This window comes from Spinacia oleracea, chromosome 5 (genome assembly GCF_020520425.1).
Source record: "Spinacia oleracea cultivar Varoflay chromosome 5, BTI_SOV_V1, whole genome shotgun sequence".
Lineage (NCBI taxonomy): Eukaryota > Viridiplantae > Streptophyta > Magnoliopsida > Caryophyllales > Amaranthaceae > Spinacia > Spinacia oleracea.
The window spans coordinates 76,640,957-76,657,056 of record NC_079491.1 but is presented as its reverse complement, the minus strand read 5'-3'; the positions used below and the strand labels follow the sequence as shown (position 1 = coordinate 76,657,056).

Here is a 16,100-nt window from a genome sequence, read left to right as displayed (position 1 = left end):
TGCTAAGAAATGAAAAAACAAACACAACTGAAATAAATAAAGGGCACCTACACCCTAGCAAGAACTACACTACTCTAGTTCTTCCGGATCATCAAATAAAGTCTTGTAGAGGGCAATGTTCGCAGGATCCACCCCCACAGTCTTCTGCGCTGCCCCAATATCAATCTCCATAAGAACCGGCTCCTGGACACTAACTTCCAAAGATGCCAAGGCTTCAGAAACATTCTCAGTTATAGCCCGCTCAGCCTCAAGGGCACAGACAATGGGGGGAGAAGGATTATTATCATCAACTAGACTAGCCACTGTTTCTACAGGCGGCTGAGCCTTCCTAACCCATACATTGTTCCGGCGACGATCTCCGCGAGAGCTTGCATTTCTTTTAACAACAGCAGGCCCCTTCATGCTAGGCATCTTTTTAGGCCTGAAACTGGAACGGGGAGGAACTTCCTTTCGCTTTCGATCAGGACGAGCTTTCACAGTTTTAATACCATAGGTACAAGGTTTGGCAGAATCAGGACCCTCATACTTAACACGAATACGAGGTATCAAAAGCTCAGTCGGCTCCCCATTTCGAGCCTCGGTCCTCACAGCTTTATCATCGGAGCTCATCCACAACTTGTAGTTTTCATAAAGACCCACAAAGCCATTTGTAGCTACGGCCCAACGCGGGAGACCATCATAATACTTAGCCCACGCTAGAACCCGTGCTTGTGAAAAGGCCGCTACCTTAGGTGGTACCGTATCAGAAAAGGGGATAGTCTGCCTTAAAACATATTGACGCATGACTCGGTAAGGGAAAATATAAATGGGTCGAGATAGCCCCAACAAGGAAACATAAACCGATACATCAGAACCCCCCGTCATAGTAGTCAAACCCCACCACGGTACCACCCACTTAATAGAACAGATGCCATAAGTAAAAAAGGAGGCCCATTCGGCCTCGTCCTGGCCTTGGTGCAAGTATTTTCGGTTACCCAAGGCTATAGGGCGATAATGTTTAGGATCGGCAGGAGCTTCCAAGAGCCTAAGCCGTTCTACGAGCCAAATCTGCAAAAAACAGGGTACGATCAAAAAATAATAATAAAAAGAAAACGGTTCCTGGGGCGCAGTTTCAACGCCCAGGACCAGGCGGCGAAAATTCCAGCGCCCAGCCCTGGGCGCTGAAACTCAGCCCCAAGGCAGGACGAATGAAAAATATATATGAAAAAAAACGTATACGTGCGCAAAAAAAATCGATTACCTGCAGTAATAGGGGGCTTCCCTTAAAATATTCAGATTTGGCGTCCTTCTTCAGCTCATCCGCACTCAGCAAAGTCTCGGCAACCACCAAAGGCATAATAGAATAGCAACTTTCCATCTGGCTAATCAAGGGGATTAACCTTATATCAACGAACTCACTATTGTTATTCGACAGCAAATAGTGATTCAACAAGCAAAATACAAGGGCTCGAATATTCAATTTCTGTTCGTTCATATTCTTACTAGGTCTAAAGTGATGTTTTACAAGTTTTGCCAAATTAACTTCATCACCTACAACAACTTCAGCAAGCATGTTAGCATCTAGTCCTAGGAAAGCCCCTATGGTTGTTTTACTCTCTTCAATAGTGCCAGGAGTGGCACGGGTAGCATTAGTAGGATAACCAAGGATCGCAGAAAATTCATCTGGCAAAGGACATATTTCGTTTCCCCGAAAGACAAAAACATGATGATCGGAGTCCCAAAAGCTTAGGGCTGCGTGCAGAAAATTATAGTCAATGTTAATTTGTTGTAAGCCTAAAAGTGCCTCTAAGTGGTATTCTTTCAATAAAGCCTTTTCTGTAGGATTAAGGGCCCGTAGCCAATGCCTAACAGCCCGTTGGAGTGAGAAAGTGGGAATCGACATGACGAAAGCAAGGAGTAATTAAAACACAGCAAAGAAAGAAGGAAATTGATAATGATGGAAAATAGGGACGTATCTAGCCTCTATATATAGCTGAACGCATCAAGTGACATCCTGATCCCATTCGAAAACGCGTTAAGAAATCCGGAAGTCAAAATTTGCCAGGAAAGGACTTTCAGCGCCCGGAGCTAGGCGCCGAAATAATTAACGCCCAGCCTTGGGCGCCGAAAATGCAGCCCTAGGCCCAGATTTCACAAAACGCGGAGCAGGAAAAGACTTAAAACCATGTTGCTAGACACGAGGCCCTATGTACAATTAAGATCAAGCCCAAAAGCACCTTTAAGCTCCCAAATAGCAAAAATGAATGGTAAAACTTGGTCGAAACTTAGACTTGTCTCAAGAAACATATATGTACACTTTTCAAAACAAAAAATATCAAGGTCATTCTTCGAAACACCAAAAAATGTTGTTAAGTCGTTGGTTTCTCAAATAAAAAATGTCTGTCTGTCAAAGGATTAAATCGGGCCAAGCTAAACCGAATGATATTAAACCTTGTCGCCCGAAAACTGAAGTCGCACCCCATGACTTCGCCAAAGTAGCACACCACTATGAAAGGTCGCTCGCACATACGAGCTCGACCCCAAACATGATTAAAAGACATTATGAAGTATGCGAAAAATGACCACCAAAGCCCGAGTGCTTGGGGGCTCGCGAAAAGTATACTCCAACAGAGAGCGCGCGAGCAAAATCACATTCCCGGGCTGCGCTATACACAAGTCCCGTGTTTGGATAATCTCAAAAAAAAAGAGAAGAAAAGGAAAAAAAACGGTATTTTAAAAATATTTTTAACAGAAATATACTCAGTGTGGGCCCACTTATAGGACACACCTAATCAGGAAATATTGCGACTCACCAACAGGTTGTAATCACAAAAGCCCTTCTACATAGGCAAAATGAAAAGAAAGTAAGAAATTCAAAATGGGCTCGCCCACCTTCAACGGGCGGGGTCTGCGTCACTAGCCGCGCAGGTCCTCAATTTTCGAAAAATAAAGTCTTCAAATTCAAAATAGGCTCGCCATCTTTAGCCGGCGGGGTCTACGTCACAAACCGCGTAGGTCCTTATCTTCAAATTTCAAAAACAGATTCGTCCACTTCTATCGGATGGGGTGTCCACCCTTAGCGGACAGGATCGCCATCTTTAGCCGGCGGGGTCTGCGTCACTAACCGCGCAGGTCCTTAGTCGCTGCAACGATAATCTTTATCGGTTTTCCCTTTTTCCAAAAATTAAAGGATCGGTTTTCCCTTTTTCCAAAAATTAAAGGATCGGTTTTCCTTTTTCCAAAAATTAAAGGATTGGTTTTCCGTTTTTCCAAAAAAGAACGATGAGATTGGTTTTCCCTTTTTTCCAAAAATTAAAGGATTGGTTTTCCGTTTTCCAAAAAAGAACGATGTGCTGGATTTTCCTTCGTTTTACGTCCCATAAAAACAAGGGGGTTTTCTCGTTTAACTAGCCTTGAAAATGAGAATCTTTAAAAACATTTTTACCCCGTGGTTGGGCTTGGCCAGGCCCAATTACACTTTATAGCTTTGATTTCGAAAACATCTGTAGCTACTCCCAATGACAAAGTGAGGGAGTTTCTACACTTCTTTAGATCCTTCCAATGACAAAGTGAGGAAGTTTCTATACTATCCATTGACAAATCCCAATGACACGTTAGGGATATGTCGACACTCCAAGTGATGACCCTTAAGTCAAATGTTATCACTCGGGGGCTTGTGAGACCCTCGCAAAAACAGGTCACCATGGCTTGTGTGGCGCACTCCGTCTAGTACTTTGACCATCGTCTTATTCCAAGACTCAGTAAAAGTGGGGGCTAACTGTAGACACCTACTTTTGTCCCCATTCCCGAAAGGGAAGGTTCGATGATGAAAATGTAAATCTCCACTTGACAACGCATCTCCTATAAAATAACGAATCTCAATTCCCCTTTTCATTTCACCCGAAACCTGCTATTTATAGAAACCTGCTATTTATGGAAACCTGCTAAAAAAAGTAACTGTCGTAATGGGTAGTTGTTAAAAGTGGCAAGTCATAAAAGATAGAAACCTGTTAGAATTAGGTGTTGCACTTCAATATAAATACTAAATGAGATAGAAATTGCGAGAGAATCCTATTCCTAATATGATTCGAAAGTAAGAGTCACGTATTAACTAAAATCCTAACGAGCCTAGAGTTCGTAACAGGCCCAGACGCATCCCGTTACAAGTTTAATACGCACTAAAAGACTCAATTAAATCTCAAAAACTCCAGATTCTAGGAATCCGAATCTGACTAAGAAAAACAGCCCAGATCCTATTTTCAACGCCTGGCTCTTGGCGCCGAAATCTTCGGCGCCCAGGCCTGGGCGCTGAAAATACCTGGTACGTGTTTTTTCCTAATTCCTCGTGGATTAGAGTTCTGCAATTCTATCTTTCCACGAACTCTTTTCTATAAATAGGGCCTTAAGTTCGACGTGAAAAAACAAACAACACACAATTATATTCTGAGTATTGACTCTAAACCCCTAAGCCTAAGCCTCACGCTGCAAAACTGATCACGCGTTCTGTCGCAATCGATCCATAAATCGAACAGAACGTATCCCGTCCCATAATTTGAGATTCGTTAAATAAAAGGAGAAATAGCAAAGTCAAAGTGGTTAGTTTTCTGAGAACCGTGACGCACCTCTCAAGGGTGCGTCGTAATGTGTCCCTTTTCCATGGTTTAATTGCTTTCCTCGCCCTTTTATGAACTGTTAAACTAACTAAAATCTGATTGTTCGATCACGCTTAATAAATATGATATTTTTGGGAAATTGGATTATCATGCTAGGTCCCTTAAAATAATCTAAATCAGATAATCGCGTTAGATCTAGTACTATGTGTTTCATATTGATAAAATCAACTCAGATGAGTTTAATAGTTAACGCATGTCCCTTCAATTATTTATGCTGAGCTAGTAAGGATATCCTGCCTCTGGAGTTATCGAAGAGCGAGTACTCCTCTCGGTAGTTACAGTCACCCGAACCCTCAATCTCTACCCTGCGGGTGTACGTTGAGCGATCCCCACCACCAGGGATCACAAGGGAACCTACGGCCGTCGTGGTCAAACATAATTGCACTCCCTTTATGTCACGATAACCGGGTTTTTTCAGTTTTTCTCATTGTCGTTAAAAACTGAATGGCGACTCCTATATTACTAGTCAATTGGGTGTAAACTCACAGGAAATCCAATTACACTTGATTTGACAAAAAGAAGCGTCACACCCACGAGGGACGAGGTCACGCAATAGCCTCGTGCTTTTTCGACCCCCTCACATCCGGACGTGCTGTGGACTATCTACGGAGGGACGACACTTGGAGTCCTAATGACTTGTTCTTGTTCGGTTCGGGTGCAGCTAGGGAGCGCACGCTACAAAGTGTATGCACCTAAATTATGCTAAATGATTATGTGTAAATAATATGTTTCCTGGCATTAAGGTTTTCCGCATGATTTATGTTTTGTCATATGTATCATAACCTAACAGCATGATCTTGCGACATCGAGCTCTGCCCCAGTCACCATGGATAAGGGCTAACATTGATGGCCTTGACAAGAAGGTTGAGGCAATGGGCATGGAGATTGGCTCTTTTATGTCGTCAGTTTGTAGCTTCTGGCCACACCGTTCCGAGTCTTACTCGGCCGACGAGGCTCATCACGAGTGAGAACTTTCCATCTCTCTCCCTTATTTGAGTTATTTTTTTGCTATTTTCACAGTGAGGGCACTGTGTTTTGTTTAGCTTGGGGGAGGGATATCTATCTTTATCGCTTTCTAGTATAATTTCATTTTTTCAGGTGTTGTACGCTTAGTATGTACCATCCATTATGGGTGGGAGTTTACGTGCAACGAATAAAAATGTACTGCTTTCCTAGTGTTATTGTTCAATTTAGTTGCATTTTTACTTGCATTCATATGTCTTCATACCCTGCATTGTGTATTTGACTTTCAAACCGTGTTTGGATTTTACTTGACTCTCTTGAGCTTCTTTTGAACTTAGTTATGATTCTGAAATTCAGTGGGTTGTGCTATACATTGATAACTGCTTGGCATTGTGTGAACCAATTGAATGGTATGCGGTAAGATTTTGGTCTCGTGTCAAGAATAGCTAGCCAATTATCTTGTAGGTCACCTTACTATGTGTTTGTGTGATTGATGTGACTTTTTATCGTATGATTTTGGCTTGAGATTCATTAGTAGCTTAGTTTTAACTCACGCATGCCGCGTATGACAGAGGCCATTATCTTAAGAAGCCTTCAGACGAATTTATAAACATCAGTTCCTGCCTTTCATACCCATGTTGTAACCATGTCTGTTTATTCTTTTAACTCCACAAAATTGAGCCCTATTAGCTCCGTTGACTACTTGTCCCGAGTCTAACTTGGGGAAGCTTCAGTGTTCGTATTGGTTTCATTAATGTTGATTGATTGGAACACTGAGCCAATAGTTCGTAGTTATTCAAGGCTATGTTTATACCATGATTGTTATGCATTAAAGTTTGTAAATTTATAGGTTATGCTTGAGTAATTTCAAATGATTTGCTTTTAATTGTTGATTCACGTAATTGCCAAATATCGTGCAAAGCAACATCACAATAGTAAATAAGTGCGGAATTAGTGAATACAAGACCCCCTAGAAATGGACTAGGGAGTAGGTCCACATTTCCTAGAAGGACTAGGCAAGTAAAATTGCATAATTGAAAGTGCGGAATTGAAATACGTTATTGAAAGTGCGGAATTGAAAGGTGCGGAATTGAAATTGCGGAATTGAAAGTGCATAATTGAAAGGCCCGGAATTGAAAGTGCATAATTGAAATTGCAATATTGAAATTTGTACTTGGGCACATGAGATCTGAACGCCAAACGGCTACTTAAAAATAAGTGCGCTCGACACGAATTCAAAGCCAAAAATCCCAACTTGGGAGAAGTTGCTCATCCCAAAGTATCTTAGATTTTGCATATAGAACTTGGACTTGAAAGCTTAAATCTTGAAATATTGAACTTGAAGTACTTGAACTTGAACTTGAAATATTGAACTTGAACTTGAAATATTGAAATCAAGAGACTTGGATCTCAAAGATCGGGCCTTTTAATGTTGAAAAGGTTAGATCTTTGATATGCTCTTACTTTGAAAGGATCCTAGTTTAGGGAAGTAGTCATGAGCAACCCTAAACATTGTTGGATCTTGAAATTTGAAAACTTGAACTTGTATATTGAAAAATGGAGTCTTGAATCTCAAAAGACTAAACCTTTAAAAGTTAGAAAGGCATCATCTTTGATTACTCCATATTTGAAAATGATTCTAGTTCAAAGAAGTGATTACAAACAACTTTGAATCTTGAAAGTTTGCATTTTTGTATTTTTAAAAGTTTGGATTTTGAAAAGATATATGATTGTTGCAAGTGACATTTTTAAAAGTAAAAATGCCAACCTACTAATCATTTTGAAATAGAAAATCAAAACAACATTGAATAGATTAAGGTTAGGATTCGGAATTACCTAGTTAGGTTTAGGCAAGCTTTCCGATTAGAACTCCCATTTGTTTACAGCTTGAAGATTGTATAGTGTTTTTTGGAGGATTTTGTATTGATTTTTGTATTGAATTTTGAGGTGTAATTTTTGTATTACGACTTTATGTGTCGATTTTGCCTCCCTAAACTGCTCAGAATTAGGGGTATTTATAGGGGGATTTGCTGCTAAACGCCAGCCATTGCCAGCGCAGCACGCAGCTGGAAGCGCTGGGCGCCAGTGACGTGGCATGGATGCTAGCCAAAACAAGCACGCGGGCTCCTTCCTTGCCTTGTCTTGTATTGGTGTACCTTCGTACTATTTGTACGAAGTTTGGCATGTAGTGCTTGCTTGGGGCTTAAGACTTGATTTTGCGTCTAAAAACAAGTCGTTTCGGATTTTTGAATTTTGGTTTTACGAGACGAGGCCCGGCTTGCTCGGTTTTGTGGGTCGGCGCCCGAATTTGACTTGCCTTATATGATTTTGAGTGGAAAAGGCCTTGTAAAACCAATGGGATAGTCCATTGGGTGAGATTGTACTTGGATTTTGAAATTGGTTTTGGAATTTGTATTTTGTACCGAGTTCCGGAATGGGAACGGCCTCGGGGATTGGATTTTGGCTCTTGGATTTTGAACATGCCTTTAGCAATTGGAATTTCCGCACGGAGTTGCTCCAACTACCTAACAAGGATAATGGTATCGTCATCATCCCAATGGGGAGACACAAATTAGGTGTCCACAAGTGCAACACAAGAGGCCAAGACTAGAATCAACAGCAACGATAACAACAGCAACAACAAGAAACAGCAACAACAACTACTGCAACCACGGCTCCGCGAGCCACAGAGCTCCGACAGGAAAAAGATGAGAGGAAACAGGCAGGTAGAGAAAAGAGAAGCATAGAAGGAAGATGTCAGCAACATGAACAACATCAACAGCAAGGAAACCACCCGACGGTCGTCAGTGAGGGTGGCGAGCAACAGAGGCGGCGGTACAACCTTTCACCGGAGGGGAGTGGGAAAAAAAACAAAGAAAAAAGAGAAAGTTAGGGTTTTATAATTTTAGGAATTACAAATTTTCCAATTTAATATATTAATTGATAACAAGATTGAGAGATTACCCAATTGAGTGGTGAAATGTCGACGGTGGCCATTCAAGGCCACCACTGGCGGCTGCATCGCATAAGAACGAGAGAGGGAGGAGAGACTAGAGAGAACGACAGCAACACAATCAACATAACAACAACCAACATCATCAACAACAACAACACCGACACCGCCGACGAGAAGGGAAAGGTCCGCGAGGCCGGCGATGACGCAAGGAATTTGAGAAGAGGAGAGAGAACTCGAAGCTGAAGGGAGAGAGAGAGAGAGAGTCGGGTGAGAGGGAATGAGAGAGGGAGTGAGTTTTGTGAGACAAAAAAACAATTACATGAAAAGGGTCTCTAGATTTTTCTAGAGATGGCTCATGGAGAATAAAATAAAATAAAATAAGATGAATGAATTGGCATAATTAAGTTAACCATAAAATTTAGTTTTTCAAGCTAAAATATAAATAGACTTAATCTCTTAAATAAAATAGAATAAAAAGTTACATACCAATTTGGTACTTTAAAATTTTTATTCATTTAGGAAAATAAATTGTCAAAATAGATTGCTAATTCGGTTTAAAATAGAAATCTTAGTTTTATATTTACTCCAGTACATGCCCTAAGTAACAACAACTCACACCGAGGATCATCAAGCTGAGCAACCTTATCCATAAGCCCAATGGTCTTGATTACCCTCTGCATCACAAGCTCACCACTACAAACTGGATTGGAACTAGCGGGACCACCAAGCAACTTAACACCATGCAAAGGACGAGCAATATCAGGAGGAATGACTCCCACAAGCCTGCTACGAGGGTCCTCTGTAGGCCAGAAAACCTCGGTCTTCTCCACATTAAGATGTAACCCGAGACAAGGTCCGTCCTCCATAATCAACTGCAGAACCCTCCCCACCACCAAGGTATCACCAATAATAGTGTGTCATCCAAATACCATGCCTGAAGACATACATCAAACTCGTCCCTGATTTTACAAACCAGGGGTTGTAAAACCAAAGCAAAGAGCAGAGGACCAAGGGGATCACCCTGTTGTTATTATTATTATTATTATTATTATTATTATTATTATTATTATTATTATTATTATTATTATTATTATTAAAATGTTACCTATTAATTAACAAGGCGTTACATTAGTTTGCAAAATTGATACATAATGTGGAATAAAGTGTTACTATATGTCAAAAGTTGATTAAAAAATATTACCTAATAACAACAAGGTGTTACATAAGTTCGAAAAAGTGATACATAATGTCAGATAAAGTGTTCCTATATGATTGGAAAATGTTACTATGTTTTCCGGCGAAAAATGGTAGTAGACAAAGGAGTGAAGGTTGGGATTTGCTAACGGAATTGTAAGAAAAAAAAAATTATAAAGAAGTTCGCCAAAATGTTTGGCTGCCGCCCAGAAGATGGACCAGCGTGTCAAGGGGTAGGGGACGGGTGAGAGACTGATGAAAAACAAGGAAGGGAGGGGTAACATTTTTATAAGGGTAAATGTGTCCTTTAATGTTTAAAATGCGGGGATTTTAGCGTACGCTGACGTCGAATAGTGATACACAAGTGTTATTCCACATGTTACGATCAACTCCAACCAACTAGGATACTAATGGAAAAGTATAAGATTATGTACAAATGTACAACTAAATAAATATTAGTCTTTTAAATATTTCACTTTATTTATTTACAACTTCCCGCTCATTTTCCCTTACTTTATTTATTTTTTCTTTTACATCCACCCACTTTTTTACACATCCATTTTACTTTATCAGTATTTTATTATATTCTCCTACTTTTTCCACACTCTCCCTCTTTTGTCTTAATATTTGTGCAAACAGTAAGGCTTCGTTTAGCTTGATGTAAACCGTTTTCATGAAAAAGGTTTCTCCTTTTCAATCATTTTACGCTGTTTGGTTTGCCAATTGATGAAAATCAATTTTCCATAACACCCTCAAATGTGGAAAAAAAAATCCATTTGAAAATTGAAAGAAAGGGAAACTACATTTTCACTACTTTTCCACTTTTCTTCCTTACCTCCTTCTACCTTCTTCCCATCAATATTCTCTCTATCTTCTCCAATTTTCCCTTTTATATGAATTTTATTATAAGGAACCAAAAAAGAAAAACTAGTTTGTAATTGTGTTTTCCTTGGAAAATGTTTTCCATTAAAAATCATTTTTCACTTAAAATGTTTTTCATCATACCAAACTAAAACTAACTGTAAATATCACTATAAAACGAGCATTTTTAGAATTTGGATAGTTAATGACAACCCAATAAATGATGGGTCAAAAATCCTGTCGTAAAAGACTTTTGCGACGGGGCTAACAACCAAGTAAAGACGGAAACAACCGTCACAAAAGTCTTTTACGACCAGCTAACGACTAGATTTTCTGCCAATGGCGCCCCAGTTTATGACGGGTTCACAACATAAATTAAAATCTCGCCACTATCACTACAAGAAATTGTACCATTAACGACGGGAAATCCCGTCGCTAAAGGCCAATAATCGTTGATTAACGACGGGATTTCCTGTCGCGAACCCGTCATAAAAGGGGTCGTCGTTAATGGAAAATCTCATCGTTAACCCGTCGTAAAAGACATTTGCGACGGTTGTTCCCGTCTTTGTTTGGTTGTTATCCCCGTCGCAAAAGGCTTTTGCAACGGAATTTTTAACCCGTCGTTATTAGATTGTCATTTAAAATACTAATTTTTGTAGTTATTAACCTTTAATGACGAGATTTTCCGTCATTACTGATACAAATTTTTATGGTGGGAGGTAATAGCTATTTATAAAATTACACTCCAAAGATGGAACAAATGATGTGGCAAAGAAAAAAAAAATAAAAGGTAGAAAAAGCAAATCATAATTAATGAAGCACTGCCGTAGGGCTATATTAGAAATCATAGGATGCAATACTGATGAAAATATTTGTCTACAAAGTCCGAGATTGGACGAATTTTATTGCCGTTGGATTCTTGTATGTGATTGGCCATTAAATATATATAATTTGCCCAAACATATCTTCCTTAAAATTTCCAAACTTTCCTCAAAACTTATGATGACATGCATTTTCTTTTCAGGTGTTTTGATTTGTGGCCATGGATTGACGATCGAGCTACTCCATATTATTTGTAATAGGAGGATCATCGTATAGGATTGGTTAATCCTACTTTTTAATTAGAACTAGTTTTATACCCGTGCAACGCATGGTTTCTATTTTAGTTTAAAAGTGATTCTTTTATATTTTCATCAATTTTCTTTTCATTTTTTTCATTTTGTTATGCATGTTTTTTGTTGTTTTGTATGGTACATATTAGCTATTTCGGTCAAATAATTATGTGAAATGTGAAATCAAAGAAGATAATATTAAAGTGTTATGACATTTTAAATGTGCTTAGAACCCAAAATCAAAAATACGTATAAAATGGATAAAATTTGTTGGTAACACCAACTACATATATTAGTGAAATTGTCTAACTTAGGTGCAAGCTTGATTAGGAGAAACTGCAACCATTCCAACCAATATGAAGATCTACTTCTCAAACACTTGTTTGTCCATTATAGAGAGTTTACACTCTCTTGAGATAAAATCTTGAAACAAATAAGAAATACTTCGTATAATTTATTACATCTTACTAATAAGTACATAAGATCCAATACTTGATATGTGTTGAACTTCACTGTGAAACTAAAAGAGCAAGACAATCTTAACATGAACCAAGTTCAATCAGTGTATACAAACTAAACGCTTAGTATTTTGACCACATTTATATGGGGTACTAAACAAAGATATTGACATTCATCTTGTCCCTCACCATGATTTATCTTCATTAAAAATGCTCATTCCAACCTGAAAGGAAAAACAAACTTAGAGAGGTCAAATAAAAATCTATCAGTAGTTCAGAGTAAAGAGATTGTGAGTTAGAGTAGAGGCTGAAAACAGGGATATTATTGATTTATTAACCCAATTAGTCTATATCCTAAATAACTGAACCATTTAATTGTTGCCTATTTACTGATGGAAGAGTTTAGAGAAGTCATTGATGGTAAAGTCACTTATAAGAATTCTCTTACATTTAAAGGTGATAAGAATAAAGATAAAATAAAGACACAATTTCACTCATAAATCAAAATCATTCAATCTACATCCTGTCATTGATCATAACTTCGCAAAAGCCGAAAAGTTAAACATCATGTCTTTCATAGCATTATAGCAATTCACATAGCTTGATATCACCGGTTAAACTGAGACATCCATTCATGGATCATAATTCAAAGCTTAGCAAAGAGATAATGGTTATCACCTCATCGGGCAGGGATAAGCTGTGTCTTCTGCCAAACATGTTTATCCAACCTGACTTATCAAATCAGAAGAACCCGCGGTTAGAAACAAATTTATAACACTACAATCAAATAAGTCGTAGTATATTAAAGTAAAAACTACATTAATAGGTGTATACAAACTAAACCTTTAATTTCCCTCAAAAACAAATATAAGCCTTTAATTAATACAATACAGGGTAAGGGGAAACTGAAATTGCAAGTATTTAAACACAACACTTCAACCTAAATTAGCAAAAACAAACCCAATTCTGAATCAAAGGCATGCAAATTAGAATCTAAATTTCTCAAACTCGTACTAAAATTATATAAAATTAGACAACTCACAAACGTAATGACTAAAATTTTTTTAGGTATTCGAAAATAAATCCATGAATGTTTTGATCTAGTAATTATGTCCCTTTTTGAAGTCAAATTATATGTTTCCTGAAATAAGATCAATAAAATAAATAGACTTGGAGAATTGCATGTTTAAGTGGTAAAAAAATACTTACTTTGCATCATTCAAATGTCTTCAAGTAAAAATGACAAAAAAATTATTGAAAATGAGCAGTACCCAGTCAAAGTAAATTCAATAATACTCACAACAAAATACAAACAGTCCTATTCATATATTGGAAACATGAACTACAAACCAAAAATTTCAAATCCGAATTTCTGATGAAATTAAAGAAGCTACATTATATACTTGTGTTTATCAAGAATTAAAGTAGCTATTCTTTTGCATAATGTACATGTTCTTTATCCAACTCCAATCTTACACCACTGATTCTCTCAAAAATGAATTCAATACATAGTCATTAGCAATCTGTAGTGTGTACCCTACAAAGTTCTTCAAAATACAAAAGAATTACTCGATAGAAAATTCATCTTGAAATTAGATTATGAATTTATGTAAAGTCATTAAATCCCAACAACCAAAATTTCATAACTGATTGCAATTAAACCCCAATATTTCTGATTAAAATCTGTCCAAAACAACCTAAATTTCTAACAAACAGCAGGGCAATCAATAGAACAAAGGATTACCCAATATTGCAAATTGATCCTGAAAAATGATATGTACCCTGAAAAAGTTCAAGATTTACAAAAGGATTAGAAATTGTTCTCTTAATGGAAAATCATCTAAAATCTTAAACAACCAAAACAATACCACGATCTTTTGCCATTAAAATCCTCCCAAAATAAGTAGGCCAAATTCCATGACAACATAAGGAAACAAATTATTAAAAATGCAATACCATTTTGTTCCTTGTTCTTCAATGATGAAAGCAATACCAAATTCTTCTTTCTTCTTAATAGAAAAGCTCATCTGTATTCATCTTATAAATCTACAACAACAACAACATTTTATTTGCAATAACAATCAAACATAAAATTTATAATCAAACTGAGAAATGAAATTTTTATCAAAATCTATTACTGGATAGCAACTTTCAGGGCCATAAAACAAACCCACGTACGGATCAACGAAGGATGAGATCTGATATTTTGATTTACTTTGGAAAATCTGAGATCGTTAAAACAGGAATAATGAAAGGGGGGATGAATTTGATGAGAGCAGTTGTTGAAATTAACTACTTGGGAGAGGGGAAGGAATGAAGAATAAAAGTCCGGGAATTAAAATCCGAAGGAGTGTGTCGTTTCAGAGATGTCAGAAGAGAGAATTGCGGAGATGAAGCGAAGCTACGAAATCAAGTAATCAACGAACAAATTAAACTCATAATTTCATATAGGTTTTAATCTTGAATATAATTGATGCTTGAATTGATGAATTGATTAAGTTTGGATTTTCAGATGCAAAGATTTGAGGAGAGATTTGAAGGTTGGAAGAGAGAGTCGAAAGATGGAGAAGAAAGGGACGATAAGAATAAGACTGATTATTCTTTTTCGGTTTTTTAGACTTTTACTTTCTTTTTTATAAAAAAAAAATTTAATTAAATATTAAAATTTTAAGGGGGGGCCACGTGGCTCTCCAACATCCCTGCTATTAAATATTAGAATAGATGTATTAGGATGAGTACATTGAGTATCGTAAGATAACATAACATATATTTAAATAACATAACGTATTAGGATGAGCAATACATTGAGTATCGTAAGATAACAAAACATATGCTAAAATAATACGTGACATGTTATTTTTACAATCGGTCTTGCGCGCAACAGGTGTACGTTAATATTAACGTACACCAAAGAGTTCACACGTGCCAAATTACCAAACAAATTGTTATGCGCCTCATCATCTGACAACTTAAGCTTTATGTCCAACAACAGCTACCCGATTTTAGCAATGGCAGCAGCTTCTCTACAGAGATGTCGCCGCTCAGTTCAAGCCTTCTTCATCCTCTTGATTCAAGTCCTACATATCTAAACACCCACACGAGTACTGAAGAGGAGATTGATAGCTATTTCAGCAGCGTGGAGACTTTGCTTCAAAGCTCAATTCTTTAATGCAGAACAGAGGAGAGAAGCGGCGAAATCACGGTGAGAAAAAAGAAGACCCATATCCATTCCAATGGCACTACTACAATCAAACTAACCACAAGAAAATCTCAGTGTAAGTTTCTACTCTTCTGGTTTTTTATTGAATTTCGGTCGCAAAATTGGGATTGCCCGCTAGGTGTTCGATGAATTGTCTGTGTGAATTTCTGAAATTGATTGTGTCAACATTGACTTACTCTCAAATGTGAGCTCTGGTGGAGTCGTGAACATCAGCCGTATTGTTTGTTGTTGTAGCTTCATGTTTTCTTCTTGTCCTTTACAAACTGATCAATGTCATCTTGGTGCTGAGGTTAGAGTACTTGATTTTATCAACTAGTGCAACATAATGTTATACGTACTTGTTACATTCTTTCAATAAGCCATCATGGGCACAAACATTCAAGATTGATGCAAATGTAATAACGATAGGCATAAACATTCTAGCCTCTTCATTTCTTCAAAAAGTTGTAAAGTTGTTATTGCACATCCATGAGATGCATATCCACCTATAATTGCATTCCAGAAGATTACATCCTTCTGCATCCTCTGACCTCGTTCATTTCCCCACACCTCGAGTACATTGTAACAAGTGAATTATTGATTGGTAGATCCGCAGTGTGAGTTTTGGTAATCAGCTGATGGATTTGTGTGCCCAAATCTAGGGCAGCAAGCCTTGTACAGACACTAAGAACTTATGATAGAGTG

At 37.8% G+C, this 16,100-nt stretch overlaps 1 long non-coding RNA gene across 1 annotated transcript; it reads right to left on the bottom strand.

Moving 5' to 3' along the window:
• Positions 1 to 12,106: 12,106 nt before the first annotated feature.
• Positions 12,107 to 14,803, bottom strand: LOC110783643 (uncharacterized). Its single transcript, XR_002532120.2, has 4 exons — positions 14,153 to 14,803; positions 13,941 to 13,978; positions 12,875 to 12,924; positions 12,107 to 12,420 (listed from the first exon to the last, which is right to left on the bottom strand). It is a non-coding gene; the product is annotated as an uncharacterized lncRNA (long non-coding RNA).
• Between the last annotated feature and the right edge of the window lie 1,297 nt (positions 14,804 to 16,100).